The sequence below is a fragment of the Rattus rattus genome, chromosome 1, assembly GCF_011064425.1.
Source record: "Rattus rattus isolate New Zealand chromosome 1, Rrattus_CSIRO_v1, whole genome shotgun sequence".
Lineage (NCBI taxonomy): Eukaryota > Metazoa > Chordata > Mammalia > Rodentia > Muridae > Rattus > Rattus rattus.
The window spans coordinates 239,749,663-239,777,214 of record NC_046154.1 but is presented as its reverse complement, the minus strand read 5'-3'; positions in this window follow the sequence as shown (position 1 = coordinate 239,777,214).

Here is a 27,552-nt window from a genome sequence, read left to right as displayed (position 1 = left end):
TTGGCCATGTGAAAAAAGAATTTTTGGTGTTTCACACATGACACAGGGATAAAGAATATGTGGAAGTCTAGAAAATTTAAATATTTTACTCACACACAAGCTAATGGGAAGTTGCTAATATTTGATGTCAGGAAATCTGTTTCCAAATGGTGGACTCGTGATAAGCTTTTGTTTCAACCCTGCATTGAAAGTCTCTTAGACTCTCAAATTAAGATATTGAAATTTAGGACCTTTTTTTTGTTGATGATTTTTTAATGTTTTTGTTGTTGTTCTTTTGTTTTTGTTTTCAGTTTTTTGCTTTAATCATGGAGGATATGAAATAATGCAGGATGTGCATGGAAACTGGGGTGTAGAAAGATAAAGTTAAATATTTCATACATAGTGGCTTTATATATACCCCATAAGCATTTTAGGAGACTTGCAAAACATGGGAAACAAAGAACCTTGTTCTGTGGAGACATAGAGCCTAATATGCCCAGGTTAGATCATGTGCATTGTCTATATCTAGTCTATTTATTGCTTCTGATGGTGCAGCTGCATCAAGGCAAAGACTGGACAGATCAAGGAAGGATGAGTCTTAAAGGCCATTAACCTCACTCCCCAATCTATCATGGCAGATTGTGACAATTAATCATGACCCCTACATTCTGGTGAATTCAGCTGGAGCTTCAGACTCCTCATTTTTTCCTAATAAATCAAATTCTACCTGCAGACTAGAGCTGTCATATAGGACAAAATCCATTTATTATGGCTAATACAAAATAGAAATAAACAGAACAGCAGAAAGCTAGACGAGACGAGTCACAAAATGCAATGAGTTCATTGAAACTACCCTGTCCTTGTCTCTTTTGGGTTCTTTGTGGTGAGCACCATCCAAACATGCAAACTAGAACAGTTTAGACTACTGGATTCTGAAACTAGTTTCGTTGAAACTCAAGATGAAACCTCAAGAGAAAAAAAATGGTACTTTTCCTCCTATTTACTTGGGTATGGTTTCTAGTTCTTGATTAATTGTTCTTTGTATCATTGAGTTCCATGTTGCAGCTCTGCAAAGAGATACTTTTTCTCACCTTAAGTTTGTGCTGATTACTGGGATACAGAAGAGCAATTATCTCACAAAAAAAAAAGAGAGAGAGAGCGAGCGAAAAATGAGATCCTAGGAGTTTTGATAAAGCAGACTTCATGTTGCAAGGATGTTACATTTTAATTTTCATTCTCCCTCCCTCCTCTTTCCTTTAAGTTTCATTTTATTTTTGTATATGTGTGTGAGTGTGTTTGTGTGTCTATGTATGCCACATGTATGTAGATACCCATGAAGAGAAAAAAGCACATTGAATTCCTTCCTTTGGAGCCGGAGTTATAGATAGTTGTGAGCCATATAATGTAGGGAGTGGCAACTAAACTCCTTGTATTGAGACTTTTATTTTTGTTTCCATTTTCATACATGGATGCCATGATATTTTATTCTTTTTTTCATTTTTTATTGGATAGTTTTTATTTACGTTTCAAATGTTATCCCGTTTTCCAGTTTCCTGTCCATAACCCCCCTGTCCTATCTTCCCCTCTTCTTCTATGAGGGTGTTCCTCCCCCAACCACCCACCCCTTTCACCATTCCGTACACCATTCCCCTACACTACTCGGGGCCAGCCTTGTCAGGACCAAGGACTTCTCCTCCCATGTTGAGACTTTTAATGGAAAGTTTTGTTGGAACTTTTAATGTTGTGCTAAATGCACAACTTTATGTTATGGCCATGAGTCTACAGGGGTTAAGCAATGAAGTATCCCCCTTAAGCACATGTTGTATTTGAACACTTGGACTTCTTTTGAGGTCTCTGACTGGGGGAGGTTATGAAACTTTTATGAAGTGTAGCTGTGCTGGAGAAAACATGTTCCTCTGAGTGTGTGGAGGTGGGGTGGGATTTGAGAGTCTACAACCTTGCCTTACTTCCTGTTTTCTCTTTGTTTTCTGTATGTGGTTGAAGATATGAGCTACTCAGCTTCCTGTTCTGGCCATCTGCTGCCATGCCTCCTGCCATTTTATTCCTCCTCCTCCTCCTCCTCCTCTCTCTCTCTCTCTCTCTCTCTCTCTCTCTCTCTCTCTCTCTCTCTCACACACACACACACACAGACACAGACACACACCATAAACCAAATGAACTTTCACCCACGATCATGGTATTTTATCATAACAACCAAAAAGTAACTAACACAGAAGTTCCAAATCCTCTGGAACAGCTGTAAGTGCCTTAAACCAGAGTCATCACTCCAGTTCTTAACTTTACCAGGTATGGAGACTAACTCTTCCCATGGTCTTGGCCCTGTTTGAACTATTTGCACATAACTCACTTTTCTCCTCACATCAATCCTATGTGGATGGTGGTATGATTACACATAGAGCGACTGGGACAAGAGATATTGTATAACTTGTAGCAGGTTAAACAACAAGCAAAGTCCAAACCAAGTTTGGACTGTGAGTAGTCTGTCTTCTGAGCTATTCTGCTCTTAGATTACTACCCAGCAGCATTGAATAAAGAATGAGATATTATATATATTGCAACCAATGGTAAAGCTATGTTAGAAATGGCTGTCCCTACAACAAACTCGGGTTTTGGAAAGGTGATTTAATAAAGGGGCTAAGGAGGAAGAAATGGCATTAATATAAGTCATGCTTTATTCAGGGGACCACAATAAATGACTTCACATAAGATTTCCTTAATTTCTTCTCCCACATCTCAATATTGATTGTCTCAGGCATGAACATGTGGAGGAATGGGTTCTTCATATCCAAGTAGCTAGTTGGTCACGAAGTTAGAACTCAGAGCCCACTCATTGATTCCTCAGATTCTGAGTATTTTTATTCTAGTTTATGAAATTAAAAACAAATTCTCCTTTGAAAGAGAAAAATGAAATTATCAATTTAGGACTCTCATGCTTTGCCATGGGAAGAGCTCCTCTAAAGGGAAATCTTTGAGATCTGGCATCATTTCCCGTAGTCACCTAGTATGTGGGATGGCTATTGGGGGCACAGGTGGGCATTAGGAGAATGTGAAATCTTAAATAGCTTTCTAAGAGGCCAGTAATACTACAATTGTGAATTCCCTTCTGTAGCTTCTGACCTATGTAGAGGTTGTACTAGAGAGCAATGAAATATCTCATCTCAATCTAATTTATACTTAAGTTCGAAGAAATAACAAAATATACGAGCCCAAACTCAAGATGATCCTTCATTTTGAGATGTTTTCTGCAATTGAGCAGGTCAGTAATTTCTGTATACTTTATAGTGAAGAAAGTAATAGCTTCATTGGGGTTCTGAAAAATTACCTCTGTGAGGACTATAACCTAATAGTTTATGATGAGGGAACAGAAGTCCTGTGTGTGTGTTTGTGGGCATGATCCCAAGTCCATCCTAATTCACCTTGGTTTTAACAACATCCCTCCTTCAGGGAAGACTTTGATGCCTGCTTATGAAAATCTCAGTATTTTCCCTTTTTTCATCAGGGAAATGAGGAAATTGCGTAATATGATCTGCAATTCTTAGCATTATTGAAAGTTGCTCAACCTTAAATGGAACTTCTATATCATATGTCCTCTCCTCTTGAGGCTCAGGGATCATCATTGTAAAGTGGGTGGAAAGAAGGTAAGCTAAATGGGGTGATGGGGAAGCCAACCATGAAAGTGTTTCCAGACACAACATGGTTATGGCATACATGAATTCACAGTGGCTGTAGTCGCCTACACAAAACCTTCATAAAATAAAGCCTATTAAACCTCCAATATGGATAGAGCAGTTTGTAAAGCTTCACCTCTAACTGGGGAACTATTGCCAATGATTGGCTGATGCAGGAGGTAGAGTTACTAATTTTTTCAGGGATGTGGCTCTGGCAGGCAGTCTATGCTCCAGTGGATGGCTCTGCACTCATGACATTGAAAGAACTAATTAGATCCAATTGATTAAAGCAAAAAGAGGACATGAAGTTGGGAGGGAGATATGGTAGGGCCTGTTTGAGAATTGCAGAGGAGGGAACAGAAAAGGAAAGGATTACAGCATACTGTGTATGTGTATATAAATTTTAATGAGTGATTAAAAATATATTTTAAACGTTGCATTCTACCTAGGGCTAGTGAAGTCACAGATCTTGGGGGAGAACCTACAACCATCTTTTTTTTTAAACCATACCAGCAAAATCCCCAACTAGATTCTAAATATTTGTTCTTATGGTCACAGATAAGTATGACCCACATCAAAGAAACTTTGCAACAGATGGAGATCCCTACAGAAAAACACAACCAATAAAATGCATTTGTTGAGCCAAGTCTTAATGGATACATCTACAAGTACAACTCCTAAACCTAGCCATGGAAACCACAGAAATGACTTTATTTTCTATTGGTCCACCCATGCATCTGTCCAGTCATGTGTTTATTCATCCGTCTAGGCAACCTAAAGTTTTATTCTCCCTATGAAACCTAGAACAAAAAAAAAACCTGTAATGTTTTTATGTGGGAAAGTCTTGGCTTTTTATGAGGAATAGAAAAGATTAACATATTTGGGGGTAATGGGACACAAAAATAAAGACAGACAGACAGGCATACACAGAGTCAGAGAGAGACAGAGACAGAAACACACAGACACTGAATGAAAGAAAGCAAAAGGAGGCACTGAGAGGGAGGTAGGGAAGGAGAAAGGGAGGGAGAATGGGAGAGAGAAAAAGAAAAAGAGTAAGACTTTTGAGCTTAATCTATTAACAACTGACAACCATTGCAATTTTTAAGCAGAAAAATGTTCCCAGATGCTGATTTTATTTTACATTAGACCCCTTTTTGTAAAGTAGGTTACAGGGGCTAGTATATTAAGAGAGGGGCTCTTCAGGAACGTATTGTGGGCAGTCCAGCCAAGAAGAGAGCTTGCCTTGATTTTAGTTTGATGAATTGGAGTCCAAAACAGGTGATTACATTCAAGTCATGGTTCCTGAGTAGTGCCAACAGGGCTTGCTGATAGTCAGGAGGTGAATGGTCAAGGAAAGGGAAACCAACGTCAGACTTTTGGCTTTAGCAACAAAACAACCACTGATGTCATTGCCCACATTGGGAAAGCCAAGGTTTGAATAGTAGAGAATTTAGTCTTTTCAGCTTTCACTGTCCTTGACCCTTAGGAAAAGCCATAGCAGGTGCAATGCAGATGGCATTTTGGACTGAGTGACTTTGGTGAGCAGCTGCAATCATCACAGGAACAAAGCCTGCTTATGCCAGGAGTTCTGGTGAGGACTCAGAGGTGATGATGTTGGCTGAGCTTGAGCAGATTTGCTGAGCTAGCACAGGCAGGAGCAGTCACTCTGCCTCTTTGAGACTTGCTGCCTGATCTAGAGCAGAATCTCATCTCATGGTATAGATTTGATCAATGAAAGGTGCTTTGAATAGGGGATGTCAGAATTACCTTTAATGCCTCAGAAAAATTGGTGCCATGTGGCCATTTCTACTTTAGTCATTTCCATATATTCAGTGTCTTTAAACACTATTTAATTTTATGTGTGTACCTCTATGTATATGTGTGTATCATGTGCGTGCAGGGACCCATGGTGGTTAGAAGAGGCACTGGATTCCCTGGAACTGGAAGAAAAGTGAGTTTATATGGGAGTTCTGGGAGCTAGACCTACATCCTCTGTATGGGAAGTGAGGACTCTACACTGCCAAGCCATCTCGCTAATCTCTTATGCAGTGGTTTTTATATATTTTCTCTCTTTTGTTATTTTTAAATTTAAAAATATAAGCACATCATGTAGTCTCCATTTCCCTCCCTCCAACGTCTCCCATAACTCTTTCAGTCTTTCCATGTCTCTTCTCACTCTCTATCAAAGTCATAGCCTCTTTTAAAAAATGCATTTTTTTGACAATTTCATCATATATCTAATGTATTATGAACATACCTCTTCTCTTTCTTGTACTTTCTCCATTCTTTCAAATTCCCTTCTTTTTCTCTACTAGTCTCCTTCCTACCACCAAGTCTTATTTTTATTAATTTTCATGCAATATATTTTGATCATATTTCTCCTTTCTCAACTCTTCCCTGATTTTCCCACCTCTATAGCTACCTAATTTTATATTCTCTCTCTATCTTTCTCTTTTTCTCTCTCTCTCCCTTTCTCTTATTAAAAACCCTCAACAACTTCAAGAGCAAAAATCAAAACAAAAAATAAAAAGTCCAAAACAAAAACAGTCAAAAATGTTCAAACAAAAGAAGTGAAAAAAAGGTCCCTCAACAAACAAACGAACAAGCAAGCAAGCAAGCAAACAAACAAACAAAATTAAAACTAAACAAAACAGCAGAAAGTTGGTGTTATTTTATATAAGTCAATGCCTCAGCATGATATCTATCCTGAGCGTGCCTGTTATACCCAGTGGTACTTCACTATAGAACATTGACTTTTTTTCCATTTGCCAGTATGGTTAGATGTAGTACTTTGGCACTGCTTCAGCTCTCAGTGCTGGCTCCATGCGCACTTTTTATTTTATTATTATTGTTTTACACACACACACACACACACTTCTGAGTCTGTTTAGTAGTGTTTATATGCATGTAATTTCAGGGCTGATCACTTGATGTTAGATAACCAACTAGGGGTCTCATCCCTGGGGACGACTAATTTTTCCTTTCTCAACTTTCCTTAGTTGTCTCTCGTTCTTTGTCTAGGGCTGAGGTCCTGTGATATTTCCTCTGTCATTTCTATTGGTGCCTCCATTGCTTGAATCTTGTTTAGGTAGCCATGTTGCTATGGTATATTGGGTGTGGTCTCACACCTCGTGGGATACAGGGACCCCTATAAGCTTAACTACACCTCACTATAGATTTATAGCTTTTTAAAGTAGATAAACTAGAACTAAGAAAACCACAACAGAGATTATAAATCTACCACAGGCATGATTACAAGAAGCAGAAATTTTAGAGCGCATCATGGAACAATGGGAGGAAAGCTAGTAAGAACCAGAGCAGTGGGGGTTGAGGGGGATGACATTGAAAAAAATGTCTTTGTCCATAACAAGGATGTCTCCTGAATTCACGGCAGTTGTGGTTCCCTGCAAATAGATCCTACAAGATCATGACAGTCAAACTTCTGTTGTGGATGTGCAAGGAGTTCATGAGCCCCCCACTCTAGCTTGGAAGTTATTGATAGTTGACGGATGCTAGGGTAGGGATAGTTAGTCTTTTTCAATGCTGTGGTTCACGGTTGTTTACCTGTTCTCCAGCAGATTGTTGTACACTCATACAGGTATATGCAGCATGAATCAGACTCTGAATTCCTCTTTAAAAAGAGAGATGAAATAGGGAGGGGGTCATGGTGGGATGGTGGAACTGCCTGGGAGGAATTGAAGAGGGGGTAGGAGTAGATAGGACCAAAATTCATTGCATGCATGCGTGAGATTCTCAAAGAGCTTTATAAGAAAGGGAATCTGGGACGGCTGGAAATGTGGCTAGGTTGGGTGTCAAAGGCAGGAACACTGTGAAATGAATCCATGATAGTTCACTGCTCACTGGCAAATCCTTCACTCAGGTGACCTTCTATGAAGGATCAGCTCTTATTTTGTAGACTTTGTTGTACAGCTCCAGGCAAATGATATACAGAACTCTAGAATCAGTATTTTCTGGGAGTTTGTCTATTGAGTACATTTACATTTTAACAGGATCCTAGATAAATGGATTATACATAGTTATTTATACTGAAGAGCTTACAGGAAAAAAGATAAGCTGGGTGTGGCACACCTCTGTGTTTCCAGTGCTCAGAGGGGAAGGCAGGACTCCCCATTCTTCTGCCATTGGCCACACCTCTCTATCTTAGGAGTTTTGTTGCAGAGAAACTTCTACCACAAGACACAACACACATCCTATTGAATGGAAACTATGACAGTCCTTTATTACCCGCACTGATCAGTTATATAAACCTCCACTGACTGCTGCCCACTACAAGAACAAGATTCCCTGGCCAAAGCTGAGAGCAGCCCAGGGCTATAGGTATAAACATAAATATTCAACATATGATTTTATAGCATGACCACTTAGCAAAATAACAATTGCAGGTTCTAACCTAGAGCCTATGATATCCCCAACCATGGGCTTTTTGCAAGGATTAAATAAAGCACCAGGAATGAAATTACTTCCTGGGGAGAAGTCCTTAAATCCAACTAGAATTGTTTAAGTACACCTTAAAAGATGTTCCACTATTGAATCAGTGGCATTGAAGCAAGTGTCTAAAGTCAGGTAAGATCTTGGTGTTTTTTTTCCCCCTCAGAAGCCTACAAAGCATTTTCTGGAACCATGAAAGGTAACTAGCAGGAAAGAAGCTTTCTCTTTAGTTTGTACTAATGTCTCTATGTCCTAAACCCAAAGTTAGTGGTGTCTTCTGCAACAGAATATTATAATGTGGTTATGGTGGGTCATTAATGGTGTAGAGAGAATATCTGATATTGGTATGGATATGGCACTTGTCAATAATGAATCTGATAGCCTATGGCCTAGGCAATAAGTAGAAGTTGGGGCAACTGGGAGGCAGAAAGGATTCTGGGAGAGAATCCAGGCAGGAGATGCACCCAGGAAGATTTGACAAGACAGATGCATGGTACCCGAGCACAGGTAACCTGCTTAATGTAGAGTAGAATATATGGGTTATTTTAAATTATGATCAAGGCAGACAAAAACCTATATGGCCAAGGTATTTGTAAATATATTTTGAGTCTGAGTCTTACTTTTGGGAGCATGAGGCTGGGAGGAAGAACCAGAAGTAAGTCTTACAAGTGGGAATGACAATCACCCATGTTGTTTTGGAGACCTTTTGGACATCTGTTATCAGTGTCTTGTACAGGTATTCCATGCCTTTTATTGTAATTGCATTAAAGGGACATATATGTGCATATACACACAGATATTAACCAGATATTTAGATTGCTGTGGCACCCAGATTCATGGACTGATCAACTACTAGGCTCTCAGCTTACCCAATATGAAGGTGATCAGTCCCTATTGTGTAAACCAATTTAATAAACAGATCTTTATCATATGTGTTTTTCTTGATTTTTTTCCTTTAGACAACTTTGATTAATACGGAGGCTGACTAGGGAAAGAAGGAACTATAAAATCCTATCTTGCATAACAACTTTTATTAGGCTGGGCTTACCCTGAATGAGAAAGGCTGTCTGTGACATCAGGACTTTCATGTAGCAGGCATCAAGTGTTAGCAGCCAAGAGAGAAAGATGTCAGGGGGATATGAAAGGGTAGGAGGAAGTGAAGAGAGGGCATGTGTGTCTATGTGAAGTTGTTCAATAGGAAGTTTATTGTGGGTTTCTAGGTTGGAGAAGTCTGCAGCTCAGCAGCAGCTTGGGCTATGTCTGGAGCTACTAGGTTCACTTTCATGGGGGAGGCAAACTAAGACGCTCTACTTGGCTAAAAATATGCTTATTTGGGTTATATTTAAAGCAGTTGGAAGTGGAAGAATGAGAATCTGACACCAGTGAGCTTTGAATTAATAGTCCCAATCTGCTGTAAAGAAGCAAACAACTGAAAGGGCCAATGTCCCAGGGCTGACTTTAATTCATTTCTATGACAGCACCTGTTATTTTAGGCTTCAGATTACAAAGCTTTGTCCCTCATGATAAAGGAGAAAATGTCTTATCGGAATATCTATTTCTGCAAGTCAAGGACTGCCAACAACAGTCACACACATTCTCTGCCTACCTGTCCAACCAATGGCCTATTTCACAGCATACATGCATCTCACTTACTTTACTTTGTTCCACTGTTCTCAAGCCTTTGGGACTGTTTATTTTAAATGCACAAGTTTAGAGCCATTAGAAATTCTAGGGTGGGACCCAGACACTGGACCTGTTTAAACATTTCCCCTAAGAAGTTCTGATAGGCCAGTAGGATTGAGTGGACTATTGTAGAGCAGAATAGAGTAGGGCATGTTACTATTCAACGTTCAAAGTCTTATCTATTGTCCATTCTTACAAAAAAAATCACATCCCAAAGAGGAATTCTCAAAGGCAGCCTCAGAATGATGTGTGTCTTCCAAAGAAGTTGAAGAAGCTGTAAATTGTCTTCCTCAAGGTATGCCAGAGAAACAGTTATTTTTTCCAAAGTAAGTTATCACAGCCAGAATGACTAACTTTCCCCTGTGCACAGGAGCTGGCTATAAAGAAATTATAGCCCATATCTAAGAGAATAAGAGTTACTCCTGGTAAGCCCAGAATAATCTGTGCAAACTGGCTGGGTTTCCTTCTTCTGTCTAAGTTTTTTATTACCTTACCTGGTTTTCAGATGTATAATTGCATGGCTGTTCATGCTTTATTAACCCCAACAGTAAGAAAGCCATGCTTAGACTTGGATTTTGAGTTTTCAATGTGAAGTTTCTTGCTGTAAGTGAAACAATTATCAAATATGTTTGCGCTTCTTCCATGACTTGATATAGTATTTCAGGAAACTTTTGCCTTGAACACACAGAAGGAATGTTCAGGTTTCACACACCGTGATACTCACTCTTCCCCAAACTAACAATCAGGCTCATTACAGGAATGTTTGAAAGCATACTGGACCTCTGCTAATGCAACAACGAAAGAGAAGTGGAAATTCATGGAAAAGCATATGTGACAGTCTTGGGAACGTTTACTTCTCCACTTCCTGTCAAGTGTCCTAGGAATGCTAAGTTACCTACATGTTTAGCCCTTGCCCACTTGCATACCCTTGCTCATACTGATCCCAACTTGAATGATCACCAGGGCAGTTTGAACTAGCCTCCTGGCTCATCCTAAGCATCCAGTCATCACCATCAATCTCCCCCCACTCTCTCTAGTACAATATGCATAATTGTATATCTGCATATTCGTACATGTAAATATAGGCATACATGTGCCATGGGTTGTATGTGGAGGTCAGAGCACAACAATCTGTCCTTGCTTTCCGCCTAGTTTGAGGCACACTCTCTTTGTGCATTGCTGTACCAGCCAGGCTACATGGTTGATGAACTTCTGGGAATTCTTCTGTTTCTGCCTACCATCTTCTTATATGAGCTCTGGGTTACAGATGGGTGCTACTGTGCAGGCTTTACATGAGTTAAAGTTATCCTAGCCCACATGCTCCTGCTTGTATATAAAGAACTTTACCCACTGAGCCACCTTCCCAGCCCTGCCCCCGCATCCCTGGCCCCAGCATCAAGGCTGGTATGTTGTGATTCAGTCACAAACTCCTTAGTCCTCTGGAGCCGCTGTGATTGTGCTACTTGTCTCGGGATATGCTGTCATTTATTTGACTCAGAGTTCTCTGAAAGGCCAGTCAGATCAATATCGTAGTATTTTACTTGTTTATTATTCTCAGTGGCCTTGAAGGCGCTTTGAAGTCCTTCTATACCATAGCAATGCTTAAGCCATTCTCTGAGGAGTGTTATATCCTCAAAGAGAATACTGAGGGACCAATGAGAAGCAACAATCAACGCATTGCTCCCTGTCTTTATTTCATTTTTTTATTTAAAGATCCTTTTTTTAAACAATTTAATGCTTTTATTAACAATTCACATTTTGTTCTTACATTTGCGCTTCAAGTGTTAAAGATCCTTTTTGAGAATTTCATTGAACATGTTTGATCATAGTCCTTCTCTTCTAACTCCTCCCACATTTCCCATCTTCCTTACTCAACTTCATTTTCTTAACACTTTTTAAAACCAAAACCCCAAATAAAACAAACCTCCATACATGGAATGCAGTTTATGTTGGATGACTACTGAGCATGGGGCCACCCCTAGAGTGTGGTTGATATACTCAGTGTTACTCTGTTGAAGGAAATGGGCTCCCTGTTTCCCAGGAGGTATGAGTTGTCAATGGTGTTTTTGGTGAGAGTGGGAATTCATGCTTGCCTCATCTCATGCTTGCATTTTGTCTGACTTGAACTTGGGTAGGTATCGTGCGTGCTGCCCCAGTTTCTGTGGGTTCTGTGGATTCATTTTCACCGAGTATCTTGAGACTGCAGTTAGTCTTCTTTTTCCTGCACTTTATTCCCCTGGTTTTACTCACTAACACTAGATAGAAGAGAAACAAAGATCAAGTGGAGAGAGGAATTAGAAAACCCCCTGAATCTAACATTTTTCTTTTTGATTCTTCTTTGGCCACGACTACTAGACTACTAACAAAGTCCACCCAACCTCCTTAAATGACCAATAACCATCCCCACACCTCTCATGGCCCTAGCATTTATATGTCCACTGAAAAGTTCCCAGAATCCCTAATATCACAGAACATCAGAAATTATCTGCAGCTGTCAAAACCATGTTAGAGCATGGGGCAAATCATGGTCAGTGCTTTAAACAGTCAGCAGCAACCCCATATCCCTACACCTGGGATTAAAGTGAAAGCAAATTCTTATAAATATTTCTGTGTTTTTTTTTTAAAGAAACCCAACTTCCAGAATTCTCAAAAATATTACTACAGGAAACTGATTTCTTTGAAGTCATCCACCAAAGAAGCTTTTCCTTGCAGCAAGTGATAACATACTGTCAAGATGCAGAGAATAAAAGACTGGAATTCTGGGCCCCAAGTTGCTTGTTTATATTACATCCCTTTCCTTACGGCTCAGGAATCAATTTCATTTCTTGCAGCATCTTCTGAAAGGAAGGGTTCTCCTGTACAGTCAGAACCAGATGTATGGCTTTCCAGGAAGGCAGGCCTGCTATTTGTTGTCAATTCTTGAGTCTCAGCAAGCTATTTATTTTACAGTTGATGACAAACATTTGGGACACTGATGAAGCCTTTCCTTCTTCATTGTTACAATAAAGATTAGAAGAAACAAGGGAGTCATGATATGTTTCTGTTATCAGAAAATTGTGTTTACTATAGTTTTAAGAAAGGCCAGGGAAAAAGAGTTGAGCAAAATGCAAGAGCTTGCACTATAAAATCTACAACTCAGGGATCAGTGATGTATGTAGCTCGGTTGGTGGCTTGCCTAGCAGGCAAGAAAACCTTTTCATTCCTGACACTTTATGCACAACACTTGGAGTTGAATGACTATAATTCAACTATAATTTCAGCAGTAATTAAGCACTTAAGAAGTAGGGATATAAAGATCAGAAGTTGAAGGTTATCCTTAGCTATGTAGCAAGCCTGGACTATATAAGTCCCTTTTAAAAATAAAAATCTACAGCATAATGTCAAGAAAGGTAGTTTTTGTGATAAATATACATGACTAGGGACAATGGGAAGAGATGGGTAGAAGGAATCCTATTTTACAGTGTCTTCTAAATTCATCAATGTAAATATTTCTAGTATGTCTCATTTCACAATCCTGTTTTCAAAACTTAAGCTACATGGTCCATCCATGCCTGCATTTGAGTCTTATTTACACCAGATTTAAAAGCAAGGAACCATCACAGAGCCATCATAAAACTCCCAGAATAGGGAATTGAAAATGGTGGGCCAGATGCAGTAGTTTTTGTGGTGCTAATGAAACTGAAGCTTCAGGTTTCCTCACTTGCTTGTTCTTATTTTGAACAGACATACATTTGCATAGTTAATTTTATATCCTTCTGTTAAAAAGAATCATCTAAATGATTCTTATATAAGTCGCATCTTCCATTTTTGTTTGATTTTTGTAATTTAGTTTCCCTTTTGGGACAGTCTCATGTACCCCAGGCTGGCTTTGGACACACAGGCCTCCTGCTGCTCCTGCAGTAGTCTGTAAGCTTGTGGCTTGAAATGCTCTCCTTGTGTGGGTGCTGCTGAGGCTTGCTGGGTTGTTGGGAGTGCTGTTCTTTGTATGCCTTATGAACTAAAAGGACCAATTTCTGCAGATTGCAGTTTTTGCTGATCTTAGACGCTTTCAGAAATGCCTGGATGTTGGACCACTATTCTCTAATATTCACAAAATGAGTTGTTCTTTCTCTATAACCCCTATTTATTCCCTGGTCTTTAATCCAGTTTTTTCTTATCTGTACTTGGTCAATCTTTCACCAACCTCTGCAACAAACTTTACTAGGAACTTACATGATTGGCTCTGTTAATTATTCTCCCTTTTTTGGGTCTCTGCTCTAGGGTATCTCATGTTCTACTTACTAGCCTATGGATGGGCTCTTCTGGGTAGGATTTTCTATTCTGTTGAACCACCTATATTAAGCAAATAAACCAATGGTACTGCTTTTCTGTGGAGGAAACTTCGATCACAGGGACAGGTACCAGTGGCAGTACAATTAATTGACTAATAAAGCAGGTATTTCAAAATATCCCATTGGTCACATTGCTATACAGCCAAAACCAGGACCCTGAAGCCTTGTTTCTTTTGTTAATTTCTTAGATTTCTGTGCAAGAATGGGGAAACTATAGGTCTTTCTCATAAACCACGGACTTCTATTTCCTTTTTATAGTAGAATGGGAAAGTAATATAAGCAAATGTGGATGGACAGCAGATACAGAAATTGGAGACTAAAATTTGTCAAACTCTGTTACAACAACCTCATAATTGAAGCAATTAAAGCAGATGATTGGTTTATGTTCCTCCCTTTATAGCTGAAAAGCTGGTGGTCCAGAACGGAGAGGTAATCTCCCAAAGGTCACAGTTATTGGCAAAGTCCTATATGAGTCAAGCTTCAGTCTCCTGACTGCTGGAGTTCTTTGCAGCTCATGCTACAGGGTATTTGGAGGGTTAGATAATACTGGTAAGTGAAGAATCTTTGCCTGAGTTATTTTCACTTGGCAGACTCTCTTAGCTTTTTCTCTCAACTGTTATCTGGGACAAGTATCTGCTTGTATTTCCTCAGCATTGGCCTAGACCAGCTGTAAGTCCCTGCTGTGGAGTGGCCATGCAGAGCAGGTGGGCCAAGCATTTTCATTTCATAGATCATTAGCTCTTGGCACAGAAACTTCCCCAGTATCCCTAGCTCCCTAGATATTATATCACCTGCTACAGAGGAAGAGAAGGAGGCTACAGTCTGGGTAACTAGATGGATAGGGTATCTTATTGAAGCTGCTTCTGGCTGAAAAAATTCTACCTGATGCAGAGAATCTCACCAAGAGAGGCCCTGTCTTGATTTGATTTTGCTTCTCAGAAGCACATGTGCGTACGTACAACTATTATCTAAGGTCAGAAAGATTATATGAAGGCAGAGGAAGACTAGGGGAGAGAAAGAGAAGCCAAGGAGTATGGGAGACAATAGAAACAGAATCGATAAAACACAAAGGCATTTGTAAATGGGAGAAACATTAGAGGAATCAGACAGAGAAAGAGGGGAAAGGTAGACAAAGAGGGAAACAGAAAAATTCAGTTCCCAGTTCATGTCTGTGGCCAAAATGTAGATTTCTGAGGCTAGCCAATACCAGTTTCTAAGGAAAGAGGAAAAGAGATATAAATAGAAGAGACAGATGGTAACACAAAAGGGACTTTAGAGATCTTGACTGACCCCTCTGATGGTGTCAGTGAGATAAAGTTCCCCAAGATCACAAAGTGCATCAGAGATATATTTGTGATTTAGTTTTTGTGGGTCAAGTGTTTGTTTGTTTGTTTGTTTGCTTGCTTATTTTTACAATAAGACATCCGAGTTTGGTTAGATAAATAAAACAGGGCTTAGATGGCCAGTGAATCCATGCCTTATGATTCATAAAGTTGATAAGAACTTGAGAGAAGCACAGGGAACATGATTAGTGACTTCAAATATTTTCAGGACTGTGCTTGTGAATAAATGATGTATATGTATGTGCATTATTGATTAAATCAGAATAGAGGCATGGGAAGCATAGATGGATTTGGAGTCAGTATAAAGAGCCTATAGATCCAGACAGGCACATTCCTCATCTTTGCAAGCTTACAAGAAATACAAGTTGACAGAAATGTTGCAGCTAGAATGAAACAGAAGTACAATGAAGGCAATCATCTCTCTGTGCCATGTCTCTAAACTTGGAATTTTGGGGACAATTTCTACCTAATTCTGAATATTCCTAATTAATGATCATTCATGACTAAGTTGAGGTTATCCACACGTCTCTTGAAACTGTACATCAATGTGCATGTGAATGTGTGAATGCATGTGGGTGTGCACACGTGTATGCTTTTGTGCATGTAATCATGTGTATGTGTGATACTTGGATATGCATGTGTGATACTTAGATATGCATGTGTGTGTTATGTATGTATGCTTGTGAGTGTGTGTGTGTGTGTTCCATGAACCACCACTGTAGCTCTCATCCTGAGCAGCTCCTAGCAGACTTTACCAATAAGAGAAACTTGGGAAGATTTGGAAACAGATGTGAAGGATGGGGCTTGTTTTCTGGAGTTCTATGTCCAGACTTAGTGACCTTGCAATCTCTAGATGAGTCCCCATTTCATAGCTGTGGCTGAAATATAGATTTTTGATACCTATTAAGTAAAAATCTTAAATTCTGTCTTGGTAAAGAGAAATTAAAACCTACATTAGAAGGACTATTTCAAAGAGTCTCTGTAACTGAAGTGAGGGTCAAAGGCCAGAGATACATATCATAATGATAAACAAATACTGGCTGAATTTTGGTACCAAATAACAATGTTTTCCCAGACTGGGGGGGCATGAGTTTTCACTTGCATCCTCCTTTTACAATCTATGTAAATTTTGCCATTTATTTAAGCTCCCTTACCATCCCTTTTCTCTGTTAAGAGGAGACAGAAGGGCCAGTAAGATGTTTCAGTTGCCATCCAAGCCAGACAACATGAGTTCTATTCCTGGAATCCACATAAAGGTGGAGGGAAATAACCAATCACACAAAATTGTCTGATGACTTACATATGTACAGTGAGACATATATACTGACAAATCCATAATAATAGTAATATATAATGAAGGTAAAAATAATTATAACAGGAATAGTGTTACCAATTTCAAGGGGTCAGACCCCAACCCACACTTCCCTGTCCATCAGAAATCTATTCAGTCCTTGCAATGGAGCAGCTGGTTCAGTTGAAATTACAGGTCCCCTAGTGAGCTGTCTACTGCTGTGACAAAATGTTGATCAAAAACAACTTAAAGAATGTCATCGTTACTTCCTGTTGCTGTGATAAAACACCAGGGCCAAAAGAAAATCAGGGGTGAAAGAGCTCATTTCCCCTTACAACTCTCAGGTCAGAGTCTGTCAGTGTGAGGAGTCACGGAAAGAATTGGAGGTAGAAATGGAAGCGCAAGCCATCTATGAGTTCTGCTTACTCTGCAGCTTTCTATGGGTTGCTCAGTCAGCTTTCTTACACCACACAATGCCCACAAGGGTGGTATCCCTTAGCTGGTGGGGCCCTCCCACCTCAATCGTTAATCAGGATAATGCCCTACAGACTTGCTTACAGTCAATCTGCTGGAGACATTTTCTCAGTTGAGGTTTGTTTCCCCAGTTGACTCTATCTCTTGTCAAGAGTTGACAAGAAAACCAACCAAAACCAAAACAAGGAGAAAAAAGTTTATTTACCTTCCATTTCTAGGTCACAGTCCATCACTGAGGGGAGTCAGGGCAGGGACTCAAGGAAGGAGCTTGAGGCAGAAACCATGGTGAATGCTGCTTATTGGTTTTGTCCCAGGGCTTACATCCAGCTACCATTCATAGACATCCCAAATCCATTTGCCTAGAGAGGACATCACCCATAGTGGGCTAGGCCCTCTTACAACCATTATTAATCAATCAAATGTCCCATAGTATGTCCACAGACCAATCTGATGGCATTAATTCCTCAGTTGAAGTTCCTTCTTCCTACTGATGTGAAGTTGACAACAAATATTGGTCAGGAAGTAAGTATTATTCTTTTCTTATTTGACTGGTTATAGGATGGATTTAGAATCTGTAGTTGTTGAATGAGAAGTGTCCCTCAGGCTCAGGTAATTGAATACTTGTTTTCCAGTTGGTGGTGAAATGTGGGAGGTAGTCCAGACTTGCTAGGGAAAATATGTTACTAGCAGTAATTATTGAGATTATACAGCTTTGGCCAGCCTCCCTTTCCCTCTTTGTTTTGTATTTGAGTTAAATGTAACTTACTCACTTCTTGCTCTTGTCTATCTGTTTCCACACCTCACCTGCCATTATGGACTCACCCTCCAGAAAGAAAACCCAACTGAAATCTTCTTAAGCTGTTTTTTGTTCCTCCTCATCATCATTACTTTTTAATCACAATGAAAAAGTAACTATTGCAGAGGTCAAATTTCACAGTTTTTTGTGTATTTCTGAGTGAACTGCTATTCTCTCCAGTGGGAACTGTAAATCATCAGCACATTTCTACATGTTTCTTCTTTTTGGGAAATCTTGTTGTTCACCTAAACATCAGAATAGGCACTCAACTGATAGTTGATTAGCATTCAAATCTTGTTTGGAATGGCATGAATATATTAGGGATATGGGAGTGGCCCAGGTTAAGCCAATCTGATATGTATGCTCTGTGGGATTGGTATGGGGAAATGGAGAAGAATGCTGCATCCATTGTGTTAAAAGGTCTAAGCTGGAAAGAATGACATCATTGCTGCTGGTGTCATCTTTTTCCATAGGGAGAAAGTTGGATTGCAGAATTGATGGTGGGGTATCTTTTATGTCTCATCCCTCTGGTTGCTAAAGGGAGGGGATTTACAATCATTTTCCTCGTATTAGTTTCTATTGGTAAAATTAAATGCTATGAACATAAGTAACTTGGGGAAGAAAAGGAAAGAGTTTCTACTTTCATGAAAAGTACATCACTGAGGGAGTCAGAGCACGAACTCAGGCAGAAGCCTGGAAACAGGAGCTAATGCAGAAGACATGGGAAATTGCTGCTTATTGACTCTATCCTCATGAATCGTTCAGTTTGCTTTTGTATAGCACCCATGATCAGCTGGCCAATATGAACACAGCTGACAATGGGGCTGGCCCTTCTCACAACTATCATCAAGAAGATTCTCCCATAGACTTGCCTACAGGTCAGTTTTATAGAGATGTTTCTCAGTTTTAAGATTCCTTCTTGAACCTAGATATGGCTGGGTTTGTGTCAGGTTGACCAAAACCAGCTAAAACACACTTGTTCTTTCTTCATTTTTACTTAATCAGTCTCAGTAAAAGCACATTACATCTGAACTGGAGATGTGGAGAAGCCTTACATTGCTTTTCAGGCGTGGGGGAGATGGGCTAACCTTATATACTACTTGGTCTTTTTATGACTTCATGTTTTTTGGAAATCATCTGCACATGGACAAAAAGATTATTTCCAATGCCTTCTTGCCTACATGAGTGAATATGCCAAATTGTAACATTCACAGACCTGTTTTCCCTTATGGTAAGAAGTCTGCTTTGAAACAAAGATTAAACTTTGGTTTCCCATGGGTTTTTCGTGTGTTTTAGTTCGTTTGTTCAGACTCTCAGAATGGGATGAAAGTCACAATAGGAGTTATGCATTGAAGACTCTCATAGAACTAAGATATAAAGGGTGGACATAAGTGTACACACCTTTAAAATAAAGTAAATTAGAAGTGTAGCATGTGGAGTTCTTACAGTTGACATTCTTTGCTGTATCTAATAAGCTACCTTGTATGTTGCACTGCTTCTAAATTTCACTAGTGATTTAAGATGGTTTCTGTCACTAGAAACCAAATAATACTGTAATAAATATCAGACTTAATCATTTAAAATAATTCCTACAGTTGCCTATTGGTATACTCTCTTATATATGTTGAAGTATCTAATTAGTTTAATTTTTCTTTCCCTAATGGTCTGCAATGGAAATTTATTTGTGTATTTTGTTCAGAGATTGTTTTTACAGTATATTTTCTCATATTTTAGCTGGTTTTTTGTGTAACTGTTAAGTTTTAAGAGTTCCTTCATATTGTAGATAATAGTCCTATATCTAAATATATCCTACAATTACTTTTCTTAGTGTATGCCTTAACTTTTTATCTATAATAGTTATTTAACCACAGGCAAATGAGCTGTGAATACTAAAACATATAATGGGGATTTCCAATTTTAAGATTTCAAACTTACCATTTTAACATGATTTTTGGATTAAAACACTTGCCACACTCCCTTTTTTTTCTTTATTAACTTGAGTATTTCTTATTTACATTTCAATTGTTATTCCCTTTCCCGGTTTGTGGGCCAACATCCCCCTAGCCCCTCCCCCCTCCTTCTACATGGGTGTTCCCCTCCCCGTCCTCCCCCCATTACCGCCCTCCCCCAACAATCACGTTCACTGGGGGTTCAGTCTTAGCAGGACCAAGGGCTTCCCCTTCCACTGGTGCTCTTACTAGGCTATTCATTGCTACCTATGAGGTTGGAGCCCAGGGTCAGTCCATGTATAGTCTTTTGGTCACACTCCCTTTTGTTAATAATTAAATGTATTTGTAGTAGTTTCTTGGGTACTTGTTAGAAACAATGAATGTAAGGGCAAAGATTGCTATGTGTTTCTTTATAGTAGGTTCTCAGAGTTAAGCATATTTAATCTCCCATAAAATCAGCATTAACAAACACAAGAATATCTGGAAGGCTGAATGAGTACATGGGTTTGGCTATACTGCAAAGAATTGGTCCTGTGAGTTGGCCCTGTTGCAGTTGACTGCACAGTTAATTACCATGTAGCCGTGCTTATTTATTATTACCCAAATTTTGAATTATTTCCAAGTTTCCACCAATGTAGAATAGGATAATAGGGGCATCTTTGTGTTGCATGCAAATATCCCTCCCAATTTTAACTTCTCTGGCATAAATCACTCTGATAAAATAATCCTGGAGCCAAGAATTCTAGAGAAATGAATACTCATATCACAAAGTCTAAGACTTTTATCACAGAGATTGGCTCATTTTCTCAAAGACATTTGAGATCTTTGCTCTAAGGAAGGGTTCTCAACTTATCGAACCATTATCATTGCATTCAAAGGAAGTGAAGGTTTGGAATAAGAGCCTGTGAATTAAAAGATATGAAAAAAGAAAATCTTAAAGCTATAGGCATCTCCCTTGGAAAGGAAAGATTTTGATTTCAACATGAAGGAAGTACACTGAATGATAAGTTTAGATCCATAGCCGGGGGGACAGTGGAAAAGGACCTAAAGTGGAAGTACCTAAAGAAATGTTCAAAGTCATTAGTGATCAGAGAAATGCAAATCAAAACAACCCTGAGATTCCACCTCATACCAATCAGAATGGCTAAGATCAAAATCTCAGGTGACAGCACATGTTGGCGAGGTTGTGGAAAAAAAGAACACTTCTTCATTGCTGGTGTGATTGGAAACTGGTACAACCACTCTGGAAATCAATCTGGAGGTTCCTCAGACAATTAGAAATAGATCTACCTGAAGACCCAGCTATACAAATCTTAGAAATATACCCAAAAGATACCCTACCAGGCCATAGGAGCATGTGCTCCACTGTGTTCATAGTGGACTTGTTTGTGATAACCAGAAGCTGGAAACAATCCAGATGTCCCCGGACAGAAGAATGGATACATAAAATGTGGTATATTTACACAATATAATACTACCCAGTTATGAAGAATTCTTTGATCTTTCAGCCATCTACTTTTTTCTTACAGTGGGTTATGGACTAATATGTAAGGGTACTGTCTGTCAATCAATGGAATGCATTTTGCTGATGGGTGGGGTCACCACTCTGAAGTCAATTGCCCATCTGTACAAAATCCACAGGGAGACTTGTTTTTACCCAATTGTCTGACTAAGCAGCTTTTGTAGACTGGAGGACTGGACCCATGGGAACCAAAGTAATATAGAGGTGGTAAGATCAGCTCAAGGTCATAGAACCTCGGAGAGTTTATATATAGTTTTGAATTCAGAGACATTGTGACATAAGAGTTCCTCCAAGAAATCATAACAGTGTGATGTTCTTTTATGGATGAGAAAGAAGAGGTCCAGGCTCTAGAAACTTCTTCCAGAACACTGTAGTAAGTTGAGGGCAGAGCGGATGACCCACTTTAGAACTTTCTTTGATACTGTATAAGCCCTCTCAGACTGGGTTTTTGAACTGTTAATCTTTTATTCTTTCCATTCCAAATAGGTTCAACCACTAAGAAAGTCAGATCATTTTTCATTGTCTCTCTTTTATTTATGTTTTCAGGGAAGGAGAGTTAAAAAGAAAGTCAGTAGTCTGGAAAATGAAACATTCTACCCTTGCCTCCAAACATGACCGGGCCAAGTTGTAACTCAAATCATTCTTTATACTCTTTGGCCATAAATCCTTTTAAACTGAGCTGCCATTAAAATTAATGGGAGAGCACTGTCTGCTCTTCACCCACAGCAAATCAACCAAGGAGGCCCCTGGTAATAGCCCCTCCCTGTGCTTCTGCTGCTCCTCTGAGTGATGCTGACTCATTGCTTTTACAAAGGGTTCACACCTCTGCTCTTTGCGCAGCACGCTGCTTTGCCCCTGTTCCTAACAGGTTGTCTTCACTTCCTCAACTTTCATATGTTTTTGAATGTGAAGGAAACAGAACTTGACATTGGAGTGTCATGTGGAGAGCCTGACTGACTCAGGAATCAGCTCCCCTGGCACTACTGCAAGTAGCTTACAGTGTAACCATAGCTTAGGAATTTCACCTCCTACAGCCTTGGTTCTTCTTATTCATAAAACTAAATATACAGCACTGCAGTCATGCTTTCTGGCGCTAGAGAGCATATTGCTCTTTTGGCTGTACGCAAGGACTGGCTCTAACTCTAAGCTACTATTTTTATATTCAATCAACTTACTAGTGTTTTGTCTTACTTCTGAATAACATGGTGGCTGGACCTGTGTCTTAGGATTTCTATCATTGCAATGAAACACCATGACCCAAAACAAGTTGACGAGGAAGGGGTTTATTTGGCTTATACTTTCACATCTCTTTTTTATCAAAGAAAATCAGGACAGGAACTCATAAAGGGCAAGAACCTGGAGACAGAAGCTGGTGTAGAGGCTGTGGAGTGGTGCTAATTACTGGTTTGTACATCATGGTTTACTCAGCCTACTTTATTATAGAGCCCAGGACCACTAGCCCAGGGATGGCAGCACCCACAATGGCCTGGACCCTCCCTCATAAATCACTAATTAAGAAAATGCTTTATAGGCTGGCTTACAGTCCAATCTTATAGAAGCATTTAAATGCTGCCTCTTCTAGGCCTGTCTCACTGAGTTCCTCCCCTACCCTCTCCTCTTCTCCTCTGATAGGGTGAAGCCTACCCTGGATTCCCTCCCACTCCCATGCATCTTCTCCTACTGAGGCCAGACAATGGGATGGATTCTACAGTAAGACAACAGCTCTAGGGACAGCCCCAGCTCCAGTGTGTTGGAGGACTCACATGGGGACTGAGCTGCACATCTGCAAAATATGTACTGGGTGTCACAATCCAGTCCTTTTATGCTCTTTGGTTGGTGTCTCAGTCTCTGAGAGCTCCCAATGGTCCAGGTTAGTTTACTCTGGTGGTCTTCCTGTGGATTCCCCCAGCCCCTTCAGGGCTTTCAGTTCTTCCCCCAACTGTTCCATAAGATTCCACAATCTACTTCCAATGTTTGGCTGTGGGTATCTGCATCTGTTTTAGTCAGCTGCTTGGTAGAGCCTCTCATAGGACAGTTATGTTAGGCTCTTATCTGCAAGCATAATGGAAGAGTATCATTAAGAGTGTCAGGGATTGGTGCTTACCCATGTGATGTGTCTCTAGTTGGGCTGGTTATTCGTTGACCATTCCTTCAGTCTCTGCTCCATCTTTGTCCCTGCATTTCTTGTAGACAGGACAAATTTTGGTCAAAAGTTTTGTGGGTGGGTTCATGTCCCTATTGCTTCACTGTGGTTCCTGCCTGGCTATAGGGGGTAGGTTTTTCTGGTCCCATATTCCCCACTGTTAGGCATCTCACCTAAGGTCACCTGTATTGACTCCTGGGAGACTCCCCCACCAGAGGTCTGGGACTTCCTACAGACACCCCTACCCCCAGTGGCAGATTTCTGTTCATTCTCCTGGCCTTCTGGCCTTCTCTTCTGTCTCTCCCTATACCTGATCCTGACCCCCGTTGACTTCCCCATCTCCCTTACCATCCAGTTTCCTCCCTTCCTCTGCCTCCTATTTCATTCTCTTTTCTAAGTGAGATGCAAGCATCCTCAATTGGACCTTAACAGCACACCTGGAAACTCTAGAACAAAGAGAAGCAAACACACCCAAGAGTAGTATATAGTGAAACTCTGGGCTGTAAGGATTAGAAACAAAGAGAACAATACAGAGAATCAACAAAACCAAGAGCTGGTTCTTTGAGAAAATTAACCAGATAGACAAACTCTTAGCCAAACTAACTAAAAGACAATGAGATGTATCCAAATTAACAAATCATAAACAAAAAAAATGCAAACATAACAAAAGAAACTGAAAAAATTCAAAAAGTCATTAGATCTTACTTCAAAAGCCTCTTCTCCACAAAACTGGAAAAATCTAACCGATATGGGTGATTTTTCTAGACAGATACCACTTACCCAAATTAAATCAAGATCCGGTTATTGGGTGGAGGGCTGTGAAAGGTACTCTGATTCCTGGTAGATATAGGTCGAATCCCCCCCAGACCCTAAGGGATGGCAGGAGCATTCTTAATCTCTCAGGAGTTCAGGCCCCTCTCCATAGCTACAGACCCCCACAGTCCCTTGTAGAGCAGTGTGAGATAGATCAATCACATAGGGCAAAGCCCCAAGCCCTTCCTTCTCATGTGAGGACATGATCACAGGTTGTGTAGGCTCAAGACAGATCAGTCACATAGAAGCAGGACCATGCCCCCAAATATGTAGATGAGGTATTCCCAAGCTCTCAGGTCAAACCAATACCTGCTGTCAGACCCTGAGCCATCCTGAAACCTTATTTAATAATCCTATTCAGAAGGATTAAAGGTGTGCAGGAGTTACTCCATCATCTGAGAGCTTGTCATAAGAGCTGTAACACTGCTGCTTGGAGAAGAGGTCTGCTCTCCAAAATTGCTGCCAGAAGCTCTCCTGTACCCCTTGCTGGCTAGTCAGTCTCCTGCTGTCTCAGCCCTGCCCAAGCAACCGAAGCAGCAGCAGCAGCAGCAGCAATGGAGGCAGAGCAGCACCAGCAACAGAGGTGGTGGAAGCCTTTCCCTCTCCCTGCCTGAGTTCTCTGAAGACCTGAACCCATACACCTAGCCAGATCAGAGATCTCCATGGAAAGCCTCCAGGACGAAAGCCAACAATCAGGTAAACTAAAAATAACCCTAAGGACATAGACTCAGTCATTATAACTTTCCCAACCAAAATGAGCCCAGGGCCAGATAGTTTTAGCACAGAATTCTACCAGACTTTAAAAGAAGAGCTAATACCAATACCCCTCAAACTCTTTCACAAAACAGAAACAGAAGGAACACTGCTAAATTCATTCTATGAGACATATTTTCATTGATGGTCCCTCTTCTCAGATAACTTTCCCTTGTATCAAGTTGACATAAAACCAATCAACATAACCTTATAATCCTATTTAGCCCAAATCACTAAGTTGATACTGTGGCAGCCATTGCAGTGGTGCGATTCAAGGGCTGCTGTCACAAATTATCACAAGTAGGCTAGTGGCCCTCCAATGACTGGATTAACTTGAAGCCCAGGCCAAGAGAAAGGGCCCATGTCTAAAAATTCCTGGATAGCCAGAAACTGAAAACTGAATGGCTCAGAGACATGACTGACCAAAAAATGAAATTATTCCTAACAACATTCTGCTATACTCATAGATCAGTGCCTAGACCAATCAGCATCAGAGAAGCTTCATCCAGCAGGTTATGGGAGCAAATGTGGAGCCCAACATCCAAATATTAGGTGAGGCTTGGGGAACTTCATGGAAGAGTGGGAGGAAGAATTGTAGGATTCAGAGGGGTCTAGGATACTATGAGCACACAGCCTACATAATCAACTAATCAGGGCTCAGAGAGGCTCACAGAGACTGAACTGGCAATTTTGGAGCCTGTATGTATCTGTGCTAGGTCCTTTGTATACATGCTGTGGTTGTTTAGTTTGGGAGTTTTGTTCAGCTCCTAACAGTGGGAGAGGGGGCTGTCTCTGACTCTTCTGCCTGCTCTTGCGATCCTTATCCTCCCACTGGGTTGCCTAGTCCAGCCTTTATATCAGGATTTGTGCTTAGCCTTATTGCATCTTGTTATAATGTATTAGTTCAATATCACTGGGAAGCTTATTATTTTCTAAAGGGACAGAGGAAGAGGCATGAATCTGGTGGAGGAGAAATTTGGTATGGGGAGTACTGGGGGATGTGGATGGAGGGAAGAGTATGGTCAGGATATATTTTATGAGAAAAGCATTTTTAAAAAGTTCACAGAAATTTATTTTATTTCTTTACAATTTTGTGGTATGGAAGTCTAACATATATATATATATCCCCATGGTTTTGTTAAACCCTCCAAGAATGACCTGATATGCTTTTGCCTCTTTCTCAATGTGACAGCTATAATCATTGGCGCTCTTTGGATTGTAGATGTTTCTCTCTGGTTTCTGCCTCTTGTCACATGACTATATCTCTCTGTACAAATTCTCCTCTCCTATGAGAACAATGGTACTTTGGCATAACCTGTACTACTTGATTATATCTGCAAAGTCTTATCTGTAAATAAGGACATAATCACAGGCACCAAGTATAAGTCATGGTTAAACAGATATGAACCCAGGGATCCTAGATCAGTCTTGGGTCTTGCCAGGAATGATGAAAAAGTTGATAATCATTAAATAAAACTTTGGGAGATATTTATGGCCAAAATTAAAGAACAAAATAAAAGAAATTCATTTACAATGAAAAGATGAAACACTTCCGTCTTAGCGTTTATTGTTGGGAAGAGACACCGTGGCCAAGGCAATTTTTATGAAAGAAAACATTTAATTCATGGCTGGCTTATTGTTTCAGAGGTTCAGTGTATTACCATGGTTATGGGAAACATTACAGCATATAGGCAGACATGGTGCTAGAGAAGGGACTGGGAGATCTACATCTTGATTCACAGACAGCAAGGAGGAGTCTGGATGTGTTTCACATTAGCATCCCTTGAGCATATATAAGACCTCAAAGTCCTAGTGACAGACTTCCTCTAATAAGGCCACACCTCCTCCCGTAAGGCCATACCTTCTCCAATAAGACTACAATTCCAAATAATGTCATTCTCTATGGCCAACATTCAAACACATGAGTCTATGGAGCCAAACCGATTATCTTACAAGTGTTTTGAGGCATATTAACAAACCTTAAATTTTGCTTCTTGACAATTTCATAGATGTATATTAATATATTTTGATGATATTTACTCCATTACCTCTTTTTATTCTCTTACTCTTGCCATTCCACATTTCCTCCCAAATAAGTCCTTTTCTATATTTGTGGGGCTGTTTTTATTGTAATTCAACTAGGATAGCTAACGTTTCTTGCATAACCACGGGTGTGGGATTACTTACTGCATAAGTAGCTTATCAGTGGATTCCTCATTAAAGAAAAAGATTTTCATTATCTGGGTCATGCAATATTCTAATCTTTATACTTATGAAAGAATTCTAAAAGCATATTGATTGTGGACATATACCAAAGCTTATGTATATAGATAATGG